The 26193-nt window shown below is 40.4% G+C and overlaps 1 protein-coding gene across 11 annotated transcripts in view; it reads left to right on the top strand.

The window, feature by feature from the left end:
* The first annotated feature begins 523 nt into the window (after positions 1–523).
* ZNF644 (zinc finger protein 644) overlaps positions 524–26193 on the top strand; it is a 51921-nt gene continuing 26251 nt past the window's right edge. For 6 of the 11 annotated variants that reach the window (XR_013957451.1, XM_080623827.1, XM_080623826.1 and 3 more), the window contains exon 1: positions 542–561. The gene's annotated coding sequence lies outside the window, so the exon portion shown is untranslated. Of the gene's footprint in view, positions 562–1121; positions 1244–22418; positions 22471–26193 lie in introns of those variants that run through there. The other 5 variants (XM_080623823.1, XM_080623821.1, XM_080623822.1 and 2 more) reach the window with 3 other exon arrangements.

The following is a 26193-nucleotide window of genomic DNA, read 5'->3' as shown; positions in this document are numbered from 1 at the left end:
TCTCCTTCCCCTGTGTCCCCTTATGGCTTCCCCCCCCCCGAGCGGACCGAGTACCCAGCTCGCTTCCTCTCCGCTCTCCGGTTCCCTGTTCCCCTCCCGCACGGCTCTCCGGGCAGCCCGCCTCTCTCCGCGGCCTCTGCACAGCTCCCGCGGCACTTGACCTAGTTCTGCACTGTGTGGGAAAGGTACTGCCGAGGGACGCTTTGGCAGCCAGCTCCCTACCGCGCAGGGGTGGAGACAGGAGGGCAGGGCAGGCCGCAGCGGGCGGCACTTCCCTCTCCCCTCGGCGCATCGCCGGTTCCGATCCGCCGCGGGCCGCGCTGTAGGCGCAGGCGCGCAGCGGTGAACGGCCACCCGCTACCGGCGCGGGAAGAACTCACGCATGCGTGCTACGCACCCTCCCCTTCCCCGGGACGCGTGTGCGTGCGGGATTCTCTGTGTGTGTGTGTGTGTGTGTGTGTGTGTGTGTGTGTTAGCGGTGTGGGCCGGGCAGCGTGCGCGGTGACGTCACGCCGCCGCGCGCACGACGTAACCCCGGCGTGACGCACACCCGCGAGCCCCGTGAGTTTCCCGTTATGCTGTTTCTATTCTTTTTACACCCCTCCCCTCCTCCCCCCGCCGGACGCCGGGAGTGGGGGGGGGGGAGAGGAGGAAGGACGGGGGGCGCGGGCGGCACCGTGGAGCGCAGCGGCAGCGCGGGCTGTCTGCGGGCGGGGCGGGCCTGGGCCGCCCTAGCGGCGGTAGTCGGGGAGGGCGGCTCAAGGCCTCCATCCTGCCGCACCGGGGAACATGGCGGCTGCCTACCGACCCGCTGCGGCACCGCCGCTCGGCCGCAGCCGCCCGCGCCGCGGTAAGTGGCCGGGATGTGGCGGCGCGGCCGAGGGTAGGGTGGGTGAGAGAGAGAGAGCGCTAGGCGCTTCCCGCCGCCCTTGCCATCCCCGCCCCGGCACTCCACATCGACTCCCTCCGTACCCGCCGTCGTCCGTCGCCCCCTCCCCGAGCCGGCGAGCGGCCTTCCCGGTGCCCCGTCCGTGCAGGACACAAAGGGCCGTGCCAAGGAGGGTTTTGTTCGGTCACATGAAGCGGCGCAGCCAGTGAGCGCGGAGCTGGGAGGGGGAAGCGGGGCCGCCGCCATTGCCAAGCGCGGAGGAGTTGGGTAGCCCGGTGCCGCCGCGGAGGGGCCTAGGGCGCGGAGAGAGCCCCCGGGGCCGGGCCGCCAGCAGCGCGGGCCGCGGGGACCCAGGTAATGCCCCGCGTGTTGCAGCTGCGGCAGGAGAATGCTGTCGCCTCAGGGTGATGGCCGGGGTCACCCTGGGGGTCTCCGGGAGGCGTCGGTCCCCTCCCGTCGCCTGTCCCGGTGTGTCAGGGCGGCACGGCGGGTGCTGCTGGGCGGACCTACGCTCTGCTGCTATCCGCTTCACTGCCGTTCGCCTCGCTTGAGTGGGTCGTCACACACAGTGCCAACCCGGGCTCACGGTCACCTCGGGAAAAGCTGCCTGCTGCTGTTCTGGGGCAAGGGAATCGTGCTGTGTCCTCCCTCCCCCTTCGTTCCCTTCCTTCTTGGCATGAAACAGGGCGGCTCTGAAGTGCACGGTGTTGTTAAAAACGGCTGGCAAGTTCCTCTCCCGCTGTAGGGCTGTCCGGTGTGCCCTGCGTACCGTGGCAGTGCTGCTGTCTGTGGGGCGCGGGGCTCCCGATGCCAAGGTGCCTTACAACAGCGAAGGAAAAGTTAACTGTTCAGGTATCGAAGCCGTTTGTTCGGGCTCCCATCTGCTTCAGGGTCTGGCAGGTTTTCTGACAAAGTTTGTATTACACCAGGTTGCAGTGATGAGCATCGTTTTGGCCAGTGTCATTTATCTGAAATCTATAAAGTTCTTTCTTTCTTTTTACAGCTTATATGTAACCTTTAGTCTGCTGGAAATACTTGTGTTGCGGTAGTGTGGGCTGTAAACTGACAAGGTTGTAATGAAAACCGAGCATGTTATATCAAAATAGGTTTCTCTCAGTGTACACAACTCTGTCCCTTTAAGCAAAATCTCACTGGCAGTGATATTCTGATTCCTGCCTCCCCTCCCTCCCTTTCTAGCACATAATTTAATTATGAAGATTGTGTCATGGAACTTAGATTTCAGACACATATGGGGAATGAATGTGCACCAGATTTTAGAGTAAGAAGCCATTTCACATTGTATAAACTAATGAATTAACACATGGGACAAAGACACTTAAGAGGCTGATAAGCATCTCTGGAATTGTACCTTCTACTGAGAAATTTCAGCAATATATTGTGGGGGTTTTTTTATAAGTGGCAAAATAATTTTTCATTTCCATTATAAAACAGATCTTTAAAGAGAAGATTCCTCACAGTTGAGTGTGAATTGCTTCTGAGTTCTGGTAACTGAATGTGATTCTTCTGCATAGAATTCTTCATTACCTGACTGGTACAAGGCAGGTGATTTGAGGGCAGAATAAATGGACTGATTAGACAATGTAGAATAGATCTGGAAAGTTTTTAGTGGGTCACTTATATGCAGAGAAAATGCAGCAGTTTTCTTATTTGAGAAGAGTTTAAGTAGAGTGCATGGAGGAGCAGCGCAGTGTGACAATCCTATTACACTGACTTACAGTCAGAGCTGATGCTGCAGACCTGTCCAGTGTAACTGCAGGGGATGTGGTGCAGAGTTATACAAGAATTGCAGCAAGATTTGAAATTAATAGTCTCCAATGTATTGTCTTAAAACAGTTTCTTCTGCTATCAGGCATTTATTCAAGTAGATTTATTTTTAATAATAAAATGTACCCAAGGAACAGGAGTTCTATGGAGTAAAAAGTTGTTCATATCACCAAAGAAACTTTGCTTTTTATAGGTATACTTGTTTTCTCTAATCTGTATGGTATCTTGTGTATATATAATTAAAACGATATCTTTGGCCAGTATTGTTGTATCAAAATCAGAGCTAAGGTGTACTACTCTGACCCTTTTCTTTTTTTTTCCCCCTCCCAAAGTTCCGTGAAGTCCAGAATCTATTTCATACTGAACAGCACTAGAAGGAATGTGCCTTACAAAACGTGTATGAAAGTTCCTGAGTGAATGCTAAAAGAGAATACTGCTGTCTTGAAATCTCAACAGGTGACCTCGCTGGTGGGAGGAAAAGGCACAGATCAGTGGGAGCATCCTTGTGAGGTTATTTACTACGGCAGCAATTGATTGAAATGGGAGTATCAGCAGTTGGATAAACAGGATGTTAAACAATAGGGGCAATGCCTTCCACTTTAAAATAACAGTGCAGGCTGAAATTCACTATGGACACTGAATTCAAGAGTTGTCAGTGGGATGTCTTGTGGAATAGTTAGTTGGTGCTTATACTTGCAGGTATTAGCAGAACCTACTAGCACATATAGTGGGGTTTTGTTATTCACACCTTTTGAAGTCACTTCTGGAGAAAACAGCACTGCAAAAGGGAATAAAATTCTCCATGGTAATAAAACACACACGTGCTCACACACTGTTACTGATTTCAAACACTTTCAGGCTTTGTACCAATCTGCAAAAGATCTGAGAACTCCAGACTGGAAGAAACACAGACTAGTGTCACTTGCTGTGAAGTTTCACCTGAAGTTGGTTTGAATTAAAGGTCTCTGAACAGTTACTGACTGGCTGTGTGTGTCTGGCTAGGCAATAACTCACTTTCCACAAGTTTTTACGTTTAAAACCAGCTTTTTTCATCAACAAAGTTCCAGTGATGCAGCTTTTAGAGGATGGCCTTAAGATAATTGTTTTATTCCCTTTATTATTGTAATACCAAATGCACTTCACTAATGTTACAGTTATTTTAAGGCCGATTGAATTAGTTCCCTGTGTGCTCTGGGTTGTGAGTGTACTGCACTATGTATTCAGAGATGGGGAGGAAAATAATTTAATAAAATTAGGTTATATCTGAACAATTTTGCACTCACTTCAGTTGACTTTGAGACTGATTTCAGTTGGCATAGCCTCCAAAGCTCAATTCCATCAGATGAAAATAGGGTCCACCCAGCTTGAGAGTGTAACGAAATCCCTGGTGAAATAAACCAAAACAAGTCTGTCTTCTCTAAAAATATGTTGGTTTATCTTCTTGAGCACTCTAAATATAAGCTGATTTTTGATAGTTAACATTTTTCCTTGGTGCTTCTTTTTTTTCCCCCCTGTGTAGATGCAAACTTCATATAGCTACTGGAAAAAAAGCATAAGCTACCCGAGGAAACTGTGAATGTTGGTCATTCTGGATGACATACATAAAGATACTGTCTAGGTTAAAGGATTTCATGTAGTTGGTAGTATCAGGAAACAATATCCTTTTCATGCTTAATTAAAACCCAAACAAACAAAAAAATCCCATACACTTTCATGCCTGTATACACTGTGTCCCCTAAATCAAAACTGGTGGTGTTAATGAGAAGTGTTCACACAAGCAGTGATGGTGTAAAAATCCTGCCCACATTGTCCACAGAACTGTAGAAAAGCTTCTCTTTGATAGGCAGGGGTGTGCAGTGGTCGCTCAGGCTTCCCTGGTGATGTAAAGATGGACACTAGCACAATGCATCTCTATAGTACAGTCATACTGTGAGCTGTAGTCTGATTGATGCTCAAATCACAGCTGCCTGTCAGGAAAGACCATGTCATGAGTTTGCATAAACTTCTGAGGTGTGTTTTTTCCTGACTATAGGAAAGGACATGATAGTCACGGGTTCAGTTATGTTACCTATCTTGGATGCAGTGTTGGGTAATGAGTATTGTGTCTTGGTACAAAGGCTGCGTGAGTTTTCTTGGGATTTTCTCGTAATTGGAGTCACCTCATTGAAGGAGAACAAGCTTTTTTAAATGTAAAGAACTAAAACAGAAGTGGGTTGTGCTTCATTTCTGTCGTCGTTCAACTCTACTCAGGAGCTGTCACATTGACAAAGCATTGCAGGAACATCCTTGTGTGTTGCCAGTGAGGTTGAAGAGGGAGAAAGTGTCTTAACAGTGAGTATGCATTTTTTGGTTTTCATTGCACTAAATCTTAACTCAGTATTTCTAAGTGAGCTTGGTAATACAGACAATTCATCAGTCCAGTATACTTCTGGCGTGGGAACTGCTGGTTTCAGATGTGACTAAATCCAGCTACTGGAAATGGTTAATCTTTAGTTGACATTTATTAATTGATACTGAGTGCTTAATCTTACATATGAGCGACTGGTTGAAGGATGATGGAATATTTAGTAATTCATTATTTCTTCAGACTTAATCCAGAGGATGCAAAGTTCATGCTCAAATCAGAATAAAGGTCAGATTGCTGGGCCTTGGAATATTTCAGGCCTACTGTTAGTGTGTGGTAACTTTTTTCATTATGCTGATCATTGCAAGTTAGATACTTGCCATACTGTTTAGAGTACAGTCTTACTCTTTTCTGAGTGGAAATAAAAAAGGTAGAAGTTGCAGTCTGAGATATTTGCAATCAGAAGTTTTATATAGGTAAAGGGACATTATTTTGTGAATATTTGAATGATTATAGGGTTTGCTTGCCTTAAATGAGTACTTGATAATGTTACAGTCTCCACAAAGCAGCAGGAGCAGGGGAAAGGATACGTCCTGGGAAACAGGATGGAGAGAACTGCAGGTGCCTTAGTGATTTGCCCAATTGCACCTGAAGACAAGGAGTGAGATCATTGTAATTTTCTTGGGCCAACTGTTAACATTCTTTGTAAATATACTTTACACAGCCAAGCAATGGAACATAAGAAAAATAAGGTGTAAGGTATATGTCTTGTATAATTAACCTTATTTACAGGCTTTTACCTGATGCATCCTTTTTTAGTTTGAGTGGAAAAAAATGAGGAATTTCTTAACAAATGCAGTCATTCTAATACTGAAAAGTAGTGATGAATCCCTCCTGCATGCCTGTTCACAGGACAGTAATTTGGTGCGCTGATAGCATGAGTTGTGTTTTATCCCATGGACTTTCCCAGTGTGATTCTCTGACGGGGACAGGGATGGGTTTTCCACCCAAGATTTGCTTCCGGAAAAGGCAAATAACAGCAGGTCAGGGGACTACCGTTGGAAAACTGTTACTTACATCTGCCTCTAAAGCGTGGTAGCACTGAAGCTGCTCCTTGCTGCTGCTGGTAGGAAGTGGTAGATACCTGTTTCTTATCTGGCTGCAGCCAGGGGGTGATGTGTGGTGGTTATGGTTTGGATTTGGTTTGTTTTGCTGCATTTCATTGAGTATTCTGGTTGGTAGGTTTATTATTATTATTATATTTCAGGTTTTGTTGTCTTGAATGGCTGTCTTCTGAATAGTTCTCCTGTTTGCTTCTGATGCTGCTCAGCTCTCCTAGGAACACTGTGTGATGTAATTCTTCATACCTACTTTTTGAGAAAGCCCTTAATGTTTGTAATACTTGTTGGATGTACAACAGTTTTGTGGCTGTAGAGTTTCAAAAACTATCTCTTAATATTAACTTCATTTTCCATATTTCTCTTTTTTGTTCAGAAGAGTCAGGAACTTCATAGAATTTGTATCTTAAAATTAGGCTCCAGCAAAACAGTGGTTGTAGTTATTGAAGTGTTTATTGTGTTTATGATGATTTAGTTTGCAAAGAAACTGTATTCTTACAGATGTTCTTAGAAGCCTTCACCAGAGACACTAGATTCTGTGTTCCCTTGTGATAATTGGTGGGGAGGAAGGAGAAAGGGAAAGTTTTTGTTGTTACTTTTAGTTGGTTTAGTATTAGAAATGATATTTTCAAGAGGACAGCCTTTGCCTGCAAAATTTCAATATAAATAAATCTGTTTCTTCACACAGAAGTGCTCCTTTTTGTTGGTTTAATACCATAGTTGTTTTGAGTGTGTGTTCTGTGAGAAAGTCTTGATTGTACGTGCTGTCACAGGGAGTGGGAAGTGACAGTTCTGCAGCTGACTTTTCCCAGCTCTCTCATAGAGTAAAGTGGGTACTCTGTCCTCTTTTGCTTCCTTTTTCCTTCTTTAATATATATATATGTATTGACATAAGTGAAATCACCAAATCTGTTTTCGAGAAACACTTGAAACCTAGAACCTGTGGCATCTAATGAAAATAACTGCATTGTATGCAAATTATAATGAATGTTAGAACTCTGAAGTGATTTTTAAAGCAGTTTTTGTCTTCTGGGCAGTTGCGAATATAATAGTGCTTAGTGCTCCCTATTAGGGTACTTATAAATGGAAAAGATATATTTTGGCAGTTTTCTTCCAGGGAAGAAGGGGGAAGATAAGTTGGAGGAGACACATGATGGTGAATTAGCCTAGATAAGCTGCAGTGGAAAAAATGAGAGAACTCGCATGTCTGGTATGCAGACTGAACTGAAATGCTGATGGAGCTTAGGTGGAAATGTTGCTTGTGTGCTACATAAACCAAAGAAGACTGTAGATATTATTGTGTATTCTTTCTGCATCCTTCCTTTGGGAAAACCTCTGAAGGTTTGTTTTGCCTGACTTGTTGTCTTTGGTGCTTTGGGATAGTGATGGTCTTTTTCTGTGTCCTTAGAAAGAGTTGAATGTATTGGTCAATAGTGACACGTGTTGTGCTGAGAAGTGGTAGGCTTGCTGATGAGCTACTTTAGCATGGATTCTCACAGACCTTTCTGTTGTTAGTGTTCTGAAGGTAGGTGGATACATCACTAGCATTCAGTGCCATGTTCCTGGTGAGACTTTCTGGCTAAGTTCACTGTGGTTGTCATTGCTATTACCTGTGGGTGAAAGTGGTGGTACATAAGAGAGCTTCTTTCCTGGCCTGTATGAGGCTTGGAGAGGAAGAGAAACAGTTTGTCCAGGAAAAAACCTGTTTCCTAAGTGTACTTTTACTGTGACTGTAAGGCTGCTGTTGCTTGTCACAGTTTTACCATCAGTAATGTGCATTAGCAGGCGTTACTTATTTCTGCACAAGGGAGAGAACCAAAATAGAAATGAGACTTGGGAGAAACCGTTCAGGTTCCTATGCAACCGCAGTGTCAGACTTTTTCTAAAAATGCCATACAGGTACTGTGATAATTCATTCTTAGAAATGTTTTCTAGATGCTAAAAAGAACTTGGGAATTTGCCTTCCAGTTTTGAATCCAGTGAAGTTCTAGTAGAGGTTGCCAGAGAAGATGATGTGCAAGGGGTAGACGAGCAAGGATTTATGTCAAAAATAAAATATTGCAGTATTATAGTGGGAGAGGGGGTTTTTTTAATAATTTCAGGAGTTTTGTGAGTGTGTGCACAGTTTATGTGTGTTCCTTTCCCATCTATCCAGACAGATCTTTATAAGCATTTCATAGAATGATATAATCATAGAATGGTTTGGGTTGGAAAGGACCTTAAGATCATCCAGCTCCAACCCCCTGCCATGGGCAGGGATGCCTCACACTAGACCACATTGCCCAAGGCTCTGTCCAGCCTGGCCTGGAACACTTCCAGGAATGGGGCGTTTCCAACATCCTTGGGCAGCCTATTCCAATGCCTCACCACCCTCACAGTAAAGAACTTCCTCCTTATATCTAACTTGAACTTCCCCTGTTTTAAGTTTAAACCCATCACCCCTTGCCCTATAGCTGCAGTCCCTGATGAAGAGTCCCTCTCCGGCATCCTTGTAGCCTCCTTCAGAGACTGGAAGCTGCTATGAGCTCTCCATGCAGCTTCTCTTCTCCAGGCTGAACAGCCCCAACTTTCTCATCCTGTTTTCATATGGGAGGTGCTCCAGCCCCTGATCATCCTCGTGGCCTCCTCTGGACTTGCTCCAATGGCTCCATGTCCTTATGTTGAGGACACTAGAACTGGTTACGTAGAAACAAACTAAATCTTCTTTATTGTTTTCCAATGTAAGAGTATTGTGTTAGGGAACAAGGTACTAAGTTCTAAATTAAGGCTATACTGAGGGTAACATTGACATTTACTAAAATTGTGATGACATCCATGTTCTACAGGCTCTTTGGTAGTCCAGCAGTGTCCATTAGGGAATTACAGAGGGTTATACTTTTGCATGAAAAGTACTCCCATATCCCAACAGAACATTTCTTCATGTCATTTGGAGCATTAAAGGTGAGTTGGCTGGTTTTTGTCTGTTAAACCATTTAGAGAAAAGTGGATTTGTTTGACTTCTGCAGGGTGATCGTTTTGATGTTTAGGATGTTGAGTGCTGATTTAAATGAAGTTCTGCTTAATATGGTTCAAGTAACTTGGCTTTAGGTCTATTTAGTAAGCTGGTCCTGAAGCATGCTAATGCATTCTGTTTTTCAAAGGATGTAAAAATAAAGGAGGGAGGATTAATCAGTGATCCCTTGTGTCATGGTTTCAATGATGATCTTAAAACAGTCTTCTTCCAATTTAGTAATATTAATACTAGGATCTAGGGTGATTTTGTACACAGTAGTCTCTCTATGACTTCACTTTCATTCTGGCCAACAGTTTTACCTTAACTTTCCTTTCATTCTTTTTAAGTCATCTTCTGGAATGCCATTTTCAGCAGGAGAAAGAGCATTGTTTTTTACATTTCTGATGATGTCTTTTTTCTTCCTGTTTTCTGTCACTGTATCTTCGTTAGCATTTCTTCCTGACCTTAAGGGAGATTTTAGCATTCAGAAATAAAAACCGAAGCTGTGTGATGTTAATCAACAGCTTATTTGAAAGAGCACAAACATAAAGTGTTACCTTTTGTTACCAGTACTTTTCTATTCAGAATTCACACTTTGCTTTTTAATAGGGCAACACTATTAAGGTAAAAAACCAAACACCAAACCAGAAAACAACAGAACACCCTACTATGAAATGCCTCTCCCCTTCTCTTGAGTCTTACCTTCAGTACAAATCTAAGAGTTTTATGACTGCCTATACCTCATAAAAAATTAAAGACACAAATATCACACGGTTTTCGTCTAGATACTGTAAATTCCCAGCAATTTTCTGTTAGGCTTAAATATAGTCGAGGAATACCTTTGGTTAGGATATTCTGAAGCCTAGTTGGGGAGAAGTTGACCTGTGCTGTAATTTATTTTGTTTTCCCTTTTATTTGTTCTCTGAATTCTTCTGTGAATCTGGGGCTAAACACATGTTATTTCTTAAATTTGTAGCAATATTTTATGTATTTCTGCACTTTTAACAGAGTTCTGGAGTGTAATTCCTGGCTTTTATTTTCTCTGAAGCTGTTTAAAGTTCATGAAGTAGGAACTGGATAAGTTCTGAGCATTCCTATCAGAATTGCCCTAATTAAGTGTGCTTCTATGTGTTGTCCATGAACTTAAGGAAAAGGTCCTCTCTCCTTTAAGCCATTTAAACCACAAGACTTCACATTCATAGATACTGTCTAAGCATTTAATATTGATCAGAGGTTCTTTGGTGTTTCAGCTGAAAACAAACACAAAATACTAACCTTGAAAATCTTAACTTGTATGTTTACAAAATCACCAATACTGGTTTAAGATAGTAGCTTGAGGGCCAGTCGGCAGGCAAATAGTCAACTCTTCATGGGCCTAAAAGTAGTCACAGAACCTCTGTTGATGTGGATGACTTCAGGTTTTGGCACATAGTCAACATCTATGTGAGCTTATGAAGTCTTTGCAGGAGGTGTTTTGGGGGTCATTGAAACTGTGGGTGTCTTGCTTCCATTTGTTTTAAGAAGCTTTGTTATTAGTGCAAGTAACAAAAGCTGTTTACTTGCTAGAAGAAAATATTTGTGTCTCAGGTTTATGTGCTTTTTAGGGTGCAAGGGAGGCAGAGAAACATACAGGTTTCTTTGCCTCAGTTAAAAAACCCTGTCATTTGTATCTGTATTCTGAAATGGAGTAATAATGTGAATGGCTTGTGCCAGCTGTGTGTGTCTTAATTTTATACTCTTGATTTTATGCAACTTCAGCCCATGCAGATCTGGTTCTTTTGTAGTACCCCTGTAATCCAGTGTAAAGCATATGAAACAGGCTTAGACTATATGTCTTGTATCTTGAAATACTTTTGAAAGTTTGATTGGGAAGTCAGTTTTGGTCAGGAAAATTGACAAATCATGTGTATATGTTATTTTTAATCCTCAACCAAATGAGATGCCTCAGGACAGCCAGTTAGCTGGATGTGTACCAGTGAGGATAGCCAACATGGTTGTTGCTGTTGTCATTCCTAAAAATCTTTTAACAGCTTCTTTGGGGGTGTACCAGAAGGATGCTTTCCTGTAGCCAGAGCAGTGGTATTCACTGCTGTCATGCATCATATGATGAAGACATCAGCATTTTTAGCATGAGGTCAGGATTTCCTATGAATAGCAGTGTTACATTACATGACCAAAACGGTGGTGATGAAGTGGCCAAACACATCTGATGTAATGGATTTTTCTTGTTTTGTTGTGTGGAAGTTATGTTGTGACCCTTAAATGTATCTGTTAGAAGCTGTATGCCCTGCCTCAGTTTATTGGTTGTGTGTCACTACAGCTGGCTAGTGAAAAGTAGGCCAGTAGTTATGTATTTGCAGGTGTGACAAGGTAGTAAAAACCAAGATACTTTGCTGCCTGTATCCAGGTGAACAGAGGTAACCTGGGTAGAGAGACCTTGGGGTAGACCTTGAGAACATCTGCTTCATAGTAAAATGCTTTTCATGGAATAGTTTTGAGCAAAGGCTTAGTAACTGTACAAAACACTTGGAAATGGTGTTATAGGAAACAGCCCTATATGGAACTTAATTAAATGTGTTAGTAATAAGACTGGACACAAGGACCATGAATAGGAGCTTGCTAATAAGACATAGGTGTTGTGTCAGAGCTGATCTCTGGTTGTCATGGTGGTTCAATGTAGTGTTCAATGTGGTAACTATTGGTCTCAGACTACATTTCAGAGAGGTGTGTGGAGGCATCTGCCCCAGTTTGGTTTGCATACCAGGTAGTATGACCTGGGTTGTAAGACATGGGTTGTTCCTATTAAAAAAAAGGGGGGGGATGACACAGACACACTAATGCAGCTATCTAGCATAAAGATGTAATAATAAACCACAATTGGTTTAATTATGTTGCATTGCTACAGCTTATCTAAAGTAGGAAATAGTTTTTTCCTACTTAAGTAGAGGATAGACAATGTTGGAAGCTTAAAGTGCCACCAGACCAAGAGTGAACACTGAGTAGCTTAGTGAGGAATGGATTTTTACTTACTTAAAAAACCCATTTTCAATAGCTGTCAATAGAGAGCATATTCAAACTTTACTCCTTCACCAAAACCAGTCCTCTGTCATCAGTACTAGTTATGTATATGTGACTCCCCAGAGTGATCTTTCATGGATAAATAATAGCATGTATATGAACCCAATTAGAAAGCTGAGTATTTTGTAGCTTCACTTTAAATCTGGTAAACAGGAGTTGAATCTTATTGTGTAAAATGTATGTATATTTGAACAAAACTATTGCAGTGAGAATACCAGTAGAATTTGTATTTTTAGGTGATTATTTTATATGGTTATTTTGTCATCCTAGAACATTCCTTGTAATGATAGCTTAGTCCTCTGGTGAGCAAGCAGGCTCTTTGGGAGTTAGCAGTGCTGTTTACAGATGCTAATACTCCAGAGTGTCTGTTCTGGCCTCTGCTGAAGGTTACTGTCACAGAGATATCAGAATATCATCTCAGCCACACCGATTCACAGTTCAGCATATAAACCTATCTTAATTTTAAGCTTAAGCCCTTACATATGACATATTTATTACTAGTTTATAAGCAGAGGTTTGCAAATACTTATGGAAGTATAAGTGTGCATGAAAGCTCTAGGAAATTTATGTTAGAGTTTACATTTTCACATGTATAGAAAATACACTTCCTCTGGGGCTTTGAACAGGGAGAATCCCTTTCCTGCCACGGTCTACAGGAAGACTCAAAAGCACTGTCTAGACAGACAACAGCGGGCATTAGAGCTCGTGATCCCAGCATAGCTTACCTGTTCAACTGGAACAAGCTTGTGAGGAGCTGAATTTGGACTTGGGATCCTGTTCTGTAGGGTGCTAGTAATACCAGCTCACTACTTCCTCCCATTGCTGTTATGAATGTTTATGTACTTCACTTTCTTGTTAGTGCCGTGCCACCACATTGCTTTCTTTCAGACTGTCATGATACAAGATAGAGAGATTTTATATCTTTTTAAGAAAGAAGTGAAAATAGTGTAGTTTATCACTGATTTTGAGCCTTAGAACTTTAGGTTTAACCTGTTTTTCAGAACTGCATTGCATTATTAAGCAAGCCTGGAAAGTGTTTCAGGTGTTGTGATTTTAAGACTGCAGAAATGTAGAGGAGGGGTTAGAAATGAATGTGTATGTTAGTTTTGTCTTAAACTGGTTTTCTAGATATAGAAAAATCAGAGATACGTCAGTCCACCAAGATACTGCTTTCAGCTACAGCACTTGCTTTGATTTTCTAATCTGTGATCTGAGAAGGGGCTCTCTGTGACTGCTGGCAGTGTGATGACCAAGGCTGTAAAGCCCTGTTACCTGGTGATCTTGTCTTGAGCTGCATTCTTAGAGCTTGCAGTTTAACATCATGAATTGCATCACTGTTCTGCTCTTCCAAGTGTCCTGCAGACTGTTTAGTCTCCAAAACATATAGATAGGTTGTTTATTTTTAAATGGACTGCCATACTGTTCCATTTTCATTGTAAACTGAGACTGTGGGGAGTCCAGCATCAGGGAAGAGTGTTAGGTAAGTACATTAGGCTGAAGAGAGACTTGAGGGAGGTATCTGAAGTATGCAGGCAGAGAGAAAACTGCTGAGCAGTTTGCCGCCTTTGGGTTTAAACGCAGATTGCAGTAAGGACTGTTGGCTTTGAAACAGTGTTAAAGCTGAAGAGAAAATGGCTACCAGAAATCATTGTTGCTACAGTAACAACATGGCTTGACTATTAATGTGCTGCTTTAACTACTCTTAGAAAAATTGTATGAGATACTGCTTTTAGGTAAAAGTGTCCTTAATGGGAGCAGAGATTTAAATCCATTTAGATATTAATGGATATCATCAGGCTTCTTGGTTTAGAATCTGTTTATCGGAAAAACTAATTTCTAGTAAATATTTTTTCAAACCTTATTACTGCTTTTTCTACCCCAAAAAACCAGCTTAATGGTTTTACTAAACATAATGTCCTTATAAAACAACTTGGGGGGGGGATGTGTGTGTGTGAAAAACCCAAACCCCAAAATACCAAGCAGTACAGAGTATTGGTCACTTCTCATAATAATTTGTAAAAACAAACAACCTGATACTATTTCACAAAAGATGTGGTATCTGGGAACATTATTCTGGTGTAAAGAAATGAAGTCTGTAATATTTGTGGGTATTTTTTATGCAGCAATGCTTTTGTTTAAGATATTTTTATCCTTTGGGTTCAAAATAAGAAAAATATGGCTGACCTAATTCCTGGTTGAAGATTTATAAATAAAGATTAGATTTTAGAGAGGAATCTACTCAGGGATCCGCGTTGTGTTTTCCTTCATAAGGATGCAAGTGTATATATTGCAGAGTAAGCTCTTTGCAGTTGTTTTTTGGTTTTATTAATAGAGAAGAGTGTAGTTACATTGAAGAATTTCAAAGGTGTATAATGCAGTACATCAGGAAAGGGAAAAGTGAAGTGCAGTGAATGTGTGAAGATCAGCTGATATGTTTCTCTGTGTGTCAGGATTCCACAGGTGGCAGATTTGATAGCAGGTATCGACTGACAATAAACCGTCTGCGCTTCATCAAGGTCCCATCTGTGTGCTGTTTCCTGTATATCTATAGCAGATCCCATTTTTCTATAGTTTTCTGAGAGGAAGGTTGGTGAAGTTCTCTGTCACACTTCCCAAATGAAAAGGCACAGGATTCATTCAGCAGAGATGAAGCTGATAAACTGTTTTCTATTCAGGAGACTTACAAAGGCTTATTCAGTGGTCAAAATTAAGAAGGCGTTTACTTAAAAGTATGCGTCTAAAATACATGCTTGCATATGACTTGGAATGCAAGTATCTATACTTAGAACATGGTGTATCTCAAATAGCACATATGTTTTATTTACTTTAATTGTACCTATGTAGTAGTTTTATGGCACAATCTCATTCCACAGTTTCCTTCAGTATCTTGTACAAAACAGTCTTCTGACTGATGTCAGTAAAATCCTGCCTCATTTACAGGCATCTGTACCCCATACATAAAATGCAAGTTTCAAGTTCTAGAACAACGCATAGTATGTAAAGACAGTAATTTGAACAACAGAATATTGCTGCTTGGTGGTACACAAAAGGGGATGCACTGTTTTGTTGTACACAACCTTAACTTGATTTTTTTGTTATGGTTAGCTTTGCCTCCGTCATGTTTTTATTAAAATTCAGTGGGGTTTGTAGTGTAATAACACCACACAATTCTTAACACCACTGTACAGATTGGTATTTGAAAACAAACCTCGAAATGTAACAGGCTGTTTTCTTCTAATGAGCACAAGGAAGGTGCTGCCTCAGATGTTTCCAAAAGCTTTGTTTTGCTTTGTGGTATTTGGTTTTTATTTAGACACAAAAAACCCAAAAAACCAAAAAACAAAACAAAAAAAACCCCAAACAACAAACAAACAAACAAACAAAAAACCACACAAAAAAAAAATGCATGTTTTTTTATGCAAGGCAGCTGGTTCTTTAGAGAAGCACTTCAGTGAAGAAACTTACTGGTTTGGATTTTGGATTACTTGGTTTCAGCTGAGAAAATGGGTGTGCAAACATGGACTAAGAATTTGTAAGGAACCTTCATCAATTTCTGTGAGGTGGGCAAGATCTCATGTAACTGTATTCTGAAGTGCATTCATGTGGTACTTAAGTAAGAGGGTGTGCCAGTGTATTTTGGTGTGCTGTAAGTAAAGCTTGTGTGATGATATGGTGAAGGAATATGTAGTAATTCAGACTGGTGGAGAGAGTGATTCTGTAGCTGAAGGATAGAGACAGTTCCTGCACAGGTGATGTATTGACGAAGTTTTGCTGACTGCTTAATGAAAGGAGAAGTGTTCAGTGTCAAAGATGATGCCAAGGTTATGTACAGTGCCATTAGAATGGAGTGGAATGATGTCATTCTGTGCTTTAAGCTTTCCTGTTTTCAGAGAAGCTGTTCTATTTAAGGTATGTAAATGCAGCCAATGAAGAGCTAGTTTGTGTGGTCAAGAAAAACAGGCTGAAGGGTGACTGAAAATGTGCAGGTGTTTGTTATGCAAGTGGTGTGTTGATCCATAGCTTAAACTGGTAGAGAAATTACAACGAAGGTGAATTATTTCTCTGCAGCTTATTGCTTATAGTAATTCTCATTGTGAAGAATGCCAGTCAATTTAGTTGGATATTGATGGACTGTAAAGTTATTTATTAAATATCAGTAATAATTAGAGTGTTACACCTAATCTTAGCTGAGGGAGAAATGGCATTGATAGATAACCTTCAGAAACAACATCTTAGTATGTTCTCTTAAGGCTTTGAATTTCCAGATGTTTGCAGAACTCCATCTTTAAACTGATGCTTAAATTCAGTGCTTTTATTATGCTTTCATTTGTATGTTGATAGTTACATATTTGCTTACTAAAGGACGTATTCTTAAAGTACACAGCTCCTTGCCTTTCTCCAGACATCTTTCCATCTTTATTGTGGGCCTGTTGTGTACATCTTTAAATGCTTGCTTCTTTATCTGTTTAGTGATGGAGAGGAAAAGTAACCTTTTTGGCCAGTGTATGTTTTGTTAATCCAAACCACACTCTTCATAGGATATTTTTCCCTCTGATGGCCTTTTCAGTTGTTTCCATTTGCATAATACAGATTTTCTAAATAATAATGAAATCTGCTCTTTGACGTAACTGATGGTAAAAACACAAGTTCTTTTTTTTCCGTTCAAGCTACTCTCTCTGACTGCTTTTATCCCTGTAGTGATATTCCTGTTAATGTTGTATTCTTCTAGTTGTAATCTTGTTTGGAGTGAAGCAGCTTCACAGCCTGAGGTGTGATCAGTTGTGTTCATTCCTGACACTGTCACACTTCTTGAAGTACTTCACTGTCCCATACGGAGTGTTGTCAGAAAGCACAACTTTCTCTAAGCAGAAAAAGAAGAGATTTCAACGCTTCCATGTGAAAGCCCCACCACAGCTTTGGGAACTGTGCATGTGGCTTTTACTGTGATGAATCCACGAAGGAGGAGCTGTAACTTCTTTGAACTGATTTTCAGATAACTCTCAAAATCTGTCAGGAGTTTCAAAATGCAGGAGGCTGTCTTCTTTCCTGCAGTCGCTTGCTTGCTTTTGTTCACTCACTGCAGATTCTTTGAAGTCAGAAGCATCTCCATTAAAAGGACTTAAATTTTATCTCTTCATATTGTGAAGTATTAAGTTGTTGCTTAATTTGACTTCTGGATAATTCAGGCTTCAATAGGTTATCCTGCACTTAAAGATTGCTTTTCATTAACTATTGTAAGAAGAATTATCTCTATTTTTTCCTTTGCAAATTTAATTTAGGTAAATTTCCTTGTGGCATTTATAATTCAGTTGGTTGAGCTGAAGTTTGAATAGCATAAATGGAGAGAACTACAAATCCTCAAAGGGAGTTAATTTTGTGGTATTAGAAAACCTCATGTTTACATTTGAGTGATGATTTAAATGGAGCTGCACTGAATGTTAGTTCTAGATATTTGTGGGTACTGAATGTAGATGAAGTTATTTTTATACTGTTTAATAGAAATCAAAGAGCATCAAAGCTTCTGCAAACAGAAAGAAGGAAGCTACATTTTGTACAGACAAGATCACTGCTGACTACTTGTTGAGAAAATGTCAGTATATCTTGTATTTAAAGAGCTTTTCAGCTGTTTTAACTGATTTAGGATACTATTGTCAACTAAGCTTTTGCTTTTTCAGTCCTTTTCTGAAGTGATTTTGTCCTTCATAGTTGTCTGTACAATTTTAGCTGGAGCTTCTTCTGGATTTCTTGTAATAGCCTTTTCTTACAGTAATCTCTACTTTCTGCTGGCTGATTTTTCCTGCATTGATTCTTAGAATTGTTAGATTTCTGTAAGATTATGGACATTTATCAGAGCTGCATCAGATATTAGAATGAAATCATCCCATTCCCTCCCCCCCATTTTGGATTTAGCATATTTTAATGCTGGGATGGCAATATCCTAATAAATGTAAATGCTGTATCTCAACCAACTAATCAAAGTTTGTAAGTCCTAGAAAGCACTTGAAAATCAAGCCTACAGTTGCAAGCTTTTTGCTGTGTTTTTATGTTAAGCTGGTGAAATGCACTGTTTAGCCACCACCAGCAAAAGTAGTTTGCACAGTATAGTTTATTCTACCTTTTGTTTCTTCCTCTTCCTTCTTTCTCCCACAGGCATAATCATCTCTAGGGTCAAAAGCTAGTTTTGTATTACATTACAAGTCTCTTCAAAAGCAACCAACCAGCAAAAAAAAAGACCCACCACACCAAAAAATACTTCTCTATGAATTACATTCCTGACTGCAACCATTCCAGGAGAGCATGGTGGTTGAAGATGGTTAAGTGTCTTTTCCCAAATACATGTAGACATGTCAGTTAGCAGAGATCTGTTAGGAAATAAGGTCTAAATAGTAGATAAATGGACCAAAACTTGTGTCGGGATTACTTCAGATTTTGTTTACTCATTGTACACCTTTGCATTCTAGTGTTTCTCAGATGTTTGCCCCATAGAGGGGCATGCTATAGGAGGTATTTCACTGTAGGTGATAGAGCCCTAATAACATAAATACAAACTGAATAGAAGTAAATTTAGTGTTGACATAAGATCCAGTTCTAATGACAAGAGGAGTACTTAGGCAAGTTTTGTGCAGTAACTCACATTTGAACTCAGTTTGTCTTTATATAACCTTGTGTTGTGAATGGTTATGAGCTTGATGCAAATCATGAATAACATCTGCTATCTTTGCTGATGTGAAAGTACTTTTCTTAATTGTTATTTATGAACCTGAATTTGTAAGTAGCAACTGTAACTGTTGCTTACTTGGGAAAGCAGCATCATGGAAGCTTTTGTAGCTGCTCTCTAGCTAGCCAGAAAGATTAAAAACTCTGATTATCTGTATCAGTTATTTTGCAGCCTGTGTATACAGCCTTTTAAATGAGTCCTCAAATGCTTTTTGAGAATATCTTTGTGTCTTTGTAGCTCAGATACACTTGAGGGATTGTTCTGTCCCTGAGCAGTACTCACCAATGTGACTCTGTAATTGCATGTAAACTGGAGAACTTCTTGTGCCTACTTTGGCCTTTTTCATGTGTTGCATGAAAAGAAGTATCGTTGGTATGATGCCTTCTTGCTTTCTCACTAGGCAAGGTGATCATAGCATTGAACCGGTCTTGGTTCACATTTACCAATGAGTGAGAAATTCTTGTGCTTCTTTAAGCATTCTCACCTGTGAGAATCCATCTGTGTTTCTTTAGTACCACTGAGGGTACACTTGAGATATTTCCCGTTTCCACCACTGCAGTTTTCTTTGACTTCCTGTTCTCTGCCCTTATCAGAACAGGCAGCTGCTTATCAGTGATCAGAAGCCTCACCCTTGCACAGCAGTCCTTGTACCTGCTGTGGGCCCCTTCTGAGTGGCAAGACCTCAAGGCGAATGCTCTATAACTACATTTCCTACCTGCTTTTGAGTCTCTTGATGCTGTGTTTATTACTGGTGAGGCAGAGTGGCTTTCATTCTCACTTCCTCTTCCGATAATGAGAATTAAGACAGAAAAATCAGAGCCAAAGCATTTGTGATTTTGAAATCTTCACCTTTCCCTAAGGAGTCTTGGAGAACTACCCCTCCTGGATCTGATGGTAAAGAATTTCAGGTGCTCAGTTATTCCAAATGTCAACACCCTTGAAATGAATGGTAGGTGTTAGAGTTGATTGGACTGGCATGAGAGGAATCTTCTCTGGCAGCAGAAAGACCTTTGAGAGCTAAGTGTTGGTTAGGTACTGTAGGTTGTATTGCTTTAAACAGTGAGAGTCTCAATGCTGTCAGTAGTTTGAGCTAAAATCTGGTGTCTTTCTGTGGATTGCATTGACTTCATTAAGATGTTTGCATGCCATGGCATGACCTGTCACCCATAGGGTGGAGCTTTGAACACAAGTGGGTTTGAAATCCCAGAAAGGGGAGTTAATTCTGCAAGGCCCTTTGAAGTTTGTAACACAGTGCTGCAGTGGCCAGCCCTTTGGTGCTTCAGCAGTTTGCTTGTCGATCATCTTCCTGGTGAGACTTCTGTCACCTTTCCTTCAGCCAGGCAATATCCCAATTACAATGGCCCATCTTCACTCTTTGCTTCTCTTTCCCTCTGTGCCAGTTGTGGAGTACCCCCAGATTTATCCCCCAAGTGGTCTGTGAGCTCCCTATGAACCAAAGGGTACTTGCATTTAAGTTTTCTCCAAAGAGCACATTCAGTGAGTACAAGAGTAGTACATACCCTCCAGATGGGCAGTGTAGGGTAAGACTTCCCATCTTATGTCAACAGAGTAATAGATTGCTCCAAGTTAATGTGTTTTCATGAAAAAGCTGTTACAGTGAGTAACTGTATTACCACACTGATCTACAGTTGTCTGGGCTAAATCCTTTGATGCAAAGATTCTGTCTGCACTTGAATCACAGACCATTAAATCTATGTTGAGAACAGTTATTGCTGATGTTCAGCTAATTGCAATGCTCAGAAGATGTGAGAATTGCTACAGTGGTGGTGTGAGATCATTTTGCAGGGGGGAAGACGTTGATGTAGTTCTTACTTGCAGTCAGAGAAGTGTTTGGCTGGGATTGACTCTGCCCAGCCAAAGTGCACACACAGGTTTACTGAGGTGACTGGTTTAGTGCTGATATTAGTGTTTGATAATGTTAAAGCCTGTAAAGACTTTGGATCCCATTTCTTGAAAGGTGTTATGGCTCTTCAAACATGCATGGTATTTTGTGAATGTTTGTAGCTTTACATTTACCTTCTGTAACACACAGCAGGGCTCCGTTACTGTTTGCAAATAACACTTCTGCTTCTCCAGGCACATGAACATTACTCTGAAACCTGACTAAAGAATTTTTGACTTTTTTCTGTAATACATCTTACTTGAGAAATGAGCATATATTTTGAATTACAGTAATGCATAAAGGCAACAGGTTTATGTGGTACTTAAGAAATGATCCTGGGGCTAGGGAAAAGAGCTTGGAGACTTGTCTTCTCTTGCTTTATATTGCCAGCAAGACTTCTTTGAAAGGTCTGTCTTTTCTTTGTCTTTGTAATTTGGGGAGGTGGCTTTGACACAGTTACAGGTTAACTGGGGAACTTGGAGTCATAAAGCTGTGTAGGGATTGGTGCATGGACGGGAAGCTGCTAGGAGGGACAGGAACCAGCTGACTCTGGGGAGGTGCTTAGGCGGCAAATATAAGGAATTGTAACTGCGCAATAAATTTGTTGTAGACCCGCATTCCGTGAATGCTCTATGTCTCAGCCCTAGTTCGGAGGGAACTAGCGCTTCCGTCCCTCACCACATGAGTAGCGAGAAACTACAGCTGTGTGTGATCAAATTGAGGGAAAGAATCTTAGGCAGTATGTGAGGATGGGTATCTCTTTCAGAGTTACTTTTGGTGATAGATACATTGGTTTAGATAACAAATAACCTTTCCTGTAAAGGTCTAGCTGATTGTTGTGTCTTCATTAGAAGTAGACCGTGAGATGCTGTACCCAAATCCATTCTTGCTTTTTTGCAGTTTCAGTGACTTTTGGGGTCTCTTCCAAATGTTACATACTCTGATTATCTTCAACTAGGAAGTGAAGTACTTCATCTATAGTTAGTTCTGTTAAAGATCCATGAGCAAAACTGAGATTAGAGCATTTAATCTTAATTATCTTTCATGAAAGCAAAGTAAGTAATGATTTTAAAATGGCCCAGCCAGCCTTAAAACAATAAGCACGGTTTTGTCCTAGGAAAGGCGAGGAAGTAGTGAGGCCCAGGCTTAAAATTATCCAGCACTTAATCTTGGATATGTTCATCATTTTTCCTTAAAAGATTTAAAAAACATTTGTAACTGTTTCCTTTATGTGTTTCATTCCCCATCCAGGGACTTTGAAGGCACTAGTAGAAAATGCAGCAGAGTTTTTCTGGCCTGTAACTCTTTTTCTCCTGTCCTGCTCACTTAGTTTAATAGCCTGTGTGTATTTGATAGGATTTCTTGGTGGATCTTTAATTAAAGTACCAGCATCTGTGTTATTTGAAGATTACATGTGTATTTAGGTGAAGGCCACTGGAACTTTGATATTTCTACCCTGAGACAAAACTGATGGAATACTTGTTTAGCTGTGAATTTCTTATCTCTGTGCTTTGTCTGTCTTGTCTCATAGTTTAGAACACGAGCAGGAAACAGTGATATTTGTACAGTAAGTTCTTGTTTTATTTCGCAGGTTTGTTTTAATGTGGCAGTAGATCTCACAGCTTCATGTAAATCAAACAAAGGTGAGTAGGAGTTTTGCCGGTGTTGGTTTTCTTGGGGGGAGGGGAGTGTTCTTTCCCCCCACCCCAAATTCCTTAGGTCCATTAGCGTATACTGCTAAACACCCAAAAAGCTGTCAAGGAATTCTGCTAGCTATTGAGAACCAAAGTCATGAGTACTTCAAATGAATTTCATCTTCTACACATTATCCACCTGGTTTCAAAGTACTGAAAGTGTACTTTGCATTGTGAAAGCAGCTGTTAAACTTGCACTTACTCTGTTAATAAATCACTGTGTGGGAAACTTGACCAGCTACCAGAATAGCATCTCAAATTTTTAATAATGAAATTCTCTTGAGTTTGGGTTTTGGGTTTGGGTTTTTTTTCCCTCAGGGACACATTTGGGTGCTATTTGAAAGACAAAAGGCTGTGAAGATTTACTGCTGGTACTCATGAGATGTAGAACTTAGGTGTCTATTTGCAATTGCAAAGTGTCAGTCTGGGAAAATTGTTCTGTAACTCTGGCATTTGTCCCACCCCCCATTATTTTGAGGGGAAAAAAAAAAATGTTAGCCCAGAGTTTGTTTCTGTTCATGTTACTTGATATTCTACTTCAGGAAAACTTTGAACTGTAATATTAGTCTCTTCTCCATTAAATTTTGTGAAATGTGACAGGGAGTGATTTGCTTTAGTCTGTTTTAGCTTGAGTCTTTCAAGAGTATCTTTAGGTAAGGCCCCACAGTTCAGTAAATTCTCTGCTGTGGAGACAGAGCATGATGGACCTGTGTACACAGGCTTCCACGCCAAACAAAAGCTGGCTTCTCAAGTTTCCCTCTTGCTGCTTGACCAATATGCCATCTTTGATACAGCTTCTTGTGGTAACCTGGTATTTTGAAAAGGTGAGAGTAAGATCCCATTTGCTCAAATGGGCTTGTTCTTTATCTGTAGATGTAGCTTTAAAAATCGTAGAATGTTTAGGGTTGGAAAAGTCCTAAGAATCATCCATTTCCAACTCCCAAAATGTAGTATGTGCATTTTAAAATAGACATGTCTATTGTGTCTTCTGCTCTGCTAAGACTTTTCTTAGTGCTACTGCTGTCAACTTTAAAATACTGATTACAGCAGAATGCTTTGTGGGGAATTTAAAACAACACTTTGTTCAATGTTGTTCCTTTCTATAATGTACAACTGATTCAGGACTTTTGATTATGGATTGTCTTCTGAGCTATGAACAATTAGAAGTAAGCTGTACTGCTGTAGCATGCATATAATCAGATGTAGACAATGTTTACTGCCTTAGCTTGACTTTGCAAGTTTCTAGAATGTGCTGCTTTGAGAAAAGGAATAAATACAACTCTGCAAAAGGAAATACTTTATCTGAGGATGAGTGCAAAACAAGAATCATGGCTTCAGAAAGGACTTGTATTCTCAGTAAGATTTAGACTGTTCCCTGTGCCTTCTAAGGCTTTCAGTACTTCATGCTTACAGTTTATGTTCTGTCTCTTCTTAGTTTATGTGTTATCTCATTACTGGTTTAAATGCAGAAAATTAGTTGAGAAGTCTATATATATAGCTGAGTATGTTCTTTAAGCATGAGACCATCTGAATGAAACTCCCAAAGACCTTTCACCTTAATGGTGGTTGTCTGTGTATAATAGAAAAAAGCTGGTATCTGAGAGGAAAGCCTCTGCTCTTGCATGCATAACAAGAGGACAGAAAAAATGTGTAAAAGAATACTTGGAAACAGTGTAATGGCATTTGATCAGTGTTATTGCTTGGAGGAGATCTTGAGGTTCTGACAGTTCTGTAAAGATGACAACTGAATAGTCAGTAAATCAATGCAAGTATTACGTGTTTATCAGGGAACAAAACAAAAACCAGAACAAAACAAAAAGCAGATCTGGTTATACGAATCTGTGGTGTACCATAGATGCATTGCATTGTTATGTGTATTGCTTCTTGAGTACTAGTCTGGTTCTGGGACTGAAAAATGACACAGAACGTTCAGAGGAGGGCAGCAAGATCACTGAAAGACTTAAAGAACAACTTGCGTTTCCCAAGTGCCTCTGTCTTCTGTCTCCACTCATGAGTGTGGTAGTTGCAGCATCTTCTAGACTTCTAAACAGTTAACTCCCACGACTCAATGCAAACTTGGCCTTTTGCATAAACTTATGTCATTTAAACCAATAGCTGAAAATGGTATTTAATGATTTGCTCAAACATTTTTCTTGTATGCTTGACCAGAATGTATTTCTTAATGACTGATAGTGTGGCTTCCATGTAGGTTTTCGTTGAGTAAAGGATCTGGGGTTTTTCTTCTTAAATACAAATGCAAAAAATATGATATCCTGGCTTTTGGAAATTAAAAATAACTACCTTTTGCCATTTAAAACACACAGGTGTAAAGTACTATATGCAGTGAATGTACTGTATTGGGATGACCATAGTTTTTATTCTTTAAGTTTCTGACTTCCATGCTGTATCTCCTGAGCTCCATACAAGGACCTATCTTGTATTAAATATGGGGAAAAATAAGGAAAAAATTATCTTGGTCTCAGTGTGTTCATAGAATAATGGGTCGCGGTTCTGTGTAAGCAGAAGGTGACAGAAGGTAGATGCTTGAGCTGACTTTCCCTGTAATAGTGTGTAGAGTGAGGTCAGATTTTAAGCGTTTGAGGTCTCAGAGAAGAGCACTTGCTTCCAGAAACTGTCTTGAATGTATTAAGTATTGTTTTACCTAAAAGTAGAGGATGTAATAAGTTAATAATAATACCGTGGATGCTGAAGAAGGATAGGTTGTGTACAGAATTCTGCACAGGATAAATTTGAGTATGTGGGACGTGTGTTTCTTTGGCTCATACAATGGATCTCAAACAATTTTCATCTTGTTCCTGTTATCCTGGTAACATCAAGTTGAGTTTTCTGCCATTAAATCCCTTATGGTGATGACTTTTAAAACAAACAAGCAAAAACCAGTTATGAGAGGAGTGACTGGTTATCTTTTCTTGTCACATGGACTTGCAAGTTTTCTCTGTTCATCTGATCAGAGTTATATAGCTTAGGGTCTTTTAAAAACTCTTTATTTCATGTTTGTTGGTAAAAGTCATGACTTTCTCCAGATTGGCAGAATTTTTTGTTCTTAAACTAAAAAGGTACAAGATGGTTTTTTGGCCGTAACCTGGCACTGCTCCTTGCAGTCTTACTAGGTTTTTAACCCTTGATCACTGAAAGATCAAGGAAAGTGAAAAATCACCGAAAGAATATAAAGGAGGATGAGAGCTACTTTGCTGGTAAGGATGAGTGAATATCACTAATGTAATTCATTACACTAAAGTTCTAAATTAAATGAGTGAAAACAGAGTGTTCATTTCAGGTAGTCTTTTTATATTTGGGAAAGATAGCATGCTTTAGGAGTTAAGAAGTCTTAACATTTGTGATGCTATTAAAATATGGACAGCAAATAGTTGCTAGCCAAAAAGCGTGAGAAATTACTAGATAAGTTTCAAGTTGTGCTGAATGAAAAGAATTTCAACTTTTATTTAATACAGTAGGACATCAGAATATTTCCAAAGTTGAACGGTTTTCAAAGGTCTGCCTCAATAAAATCAGGTTTAACTGTTCTTAATGTTGTGTTTAAGAAAGCTGTACTGGAAATCCATTGTGCAGCATCATTTTGTTCTCATGCAAGTTTTCATCTGTGGTCTGTAGGACTGACACTAGTTCATGCAGGTAACTAAAAATATAATG

Source organism: Psittacula echo (assembly GCF_963264785.1).
Source record: "Psittacula echo genome assembly, chromosome: 7".
NCBI lineage: Eukaryota > Metazoa > Chordata > Aves > Psittaciformes > Psittacidae > Psittacula > Psittacula echo.
This window is presented reverse-complemented; position numbering and strand designations above follow the sequence as displayed.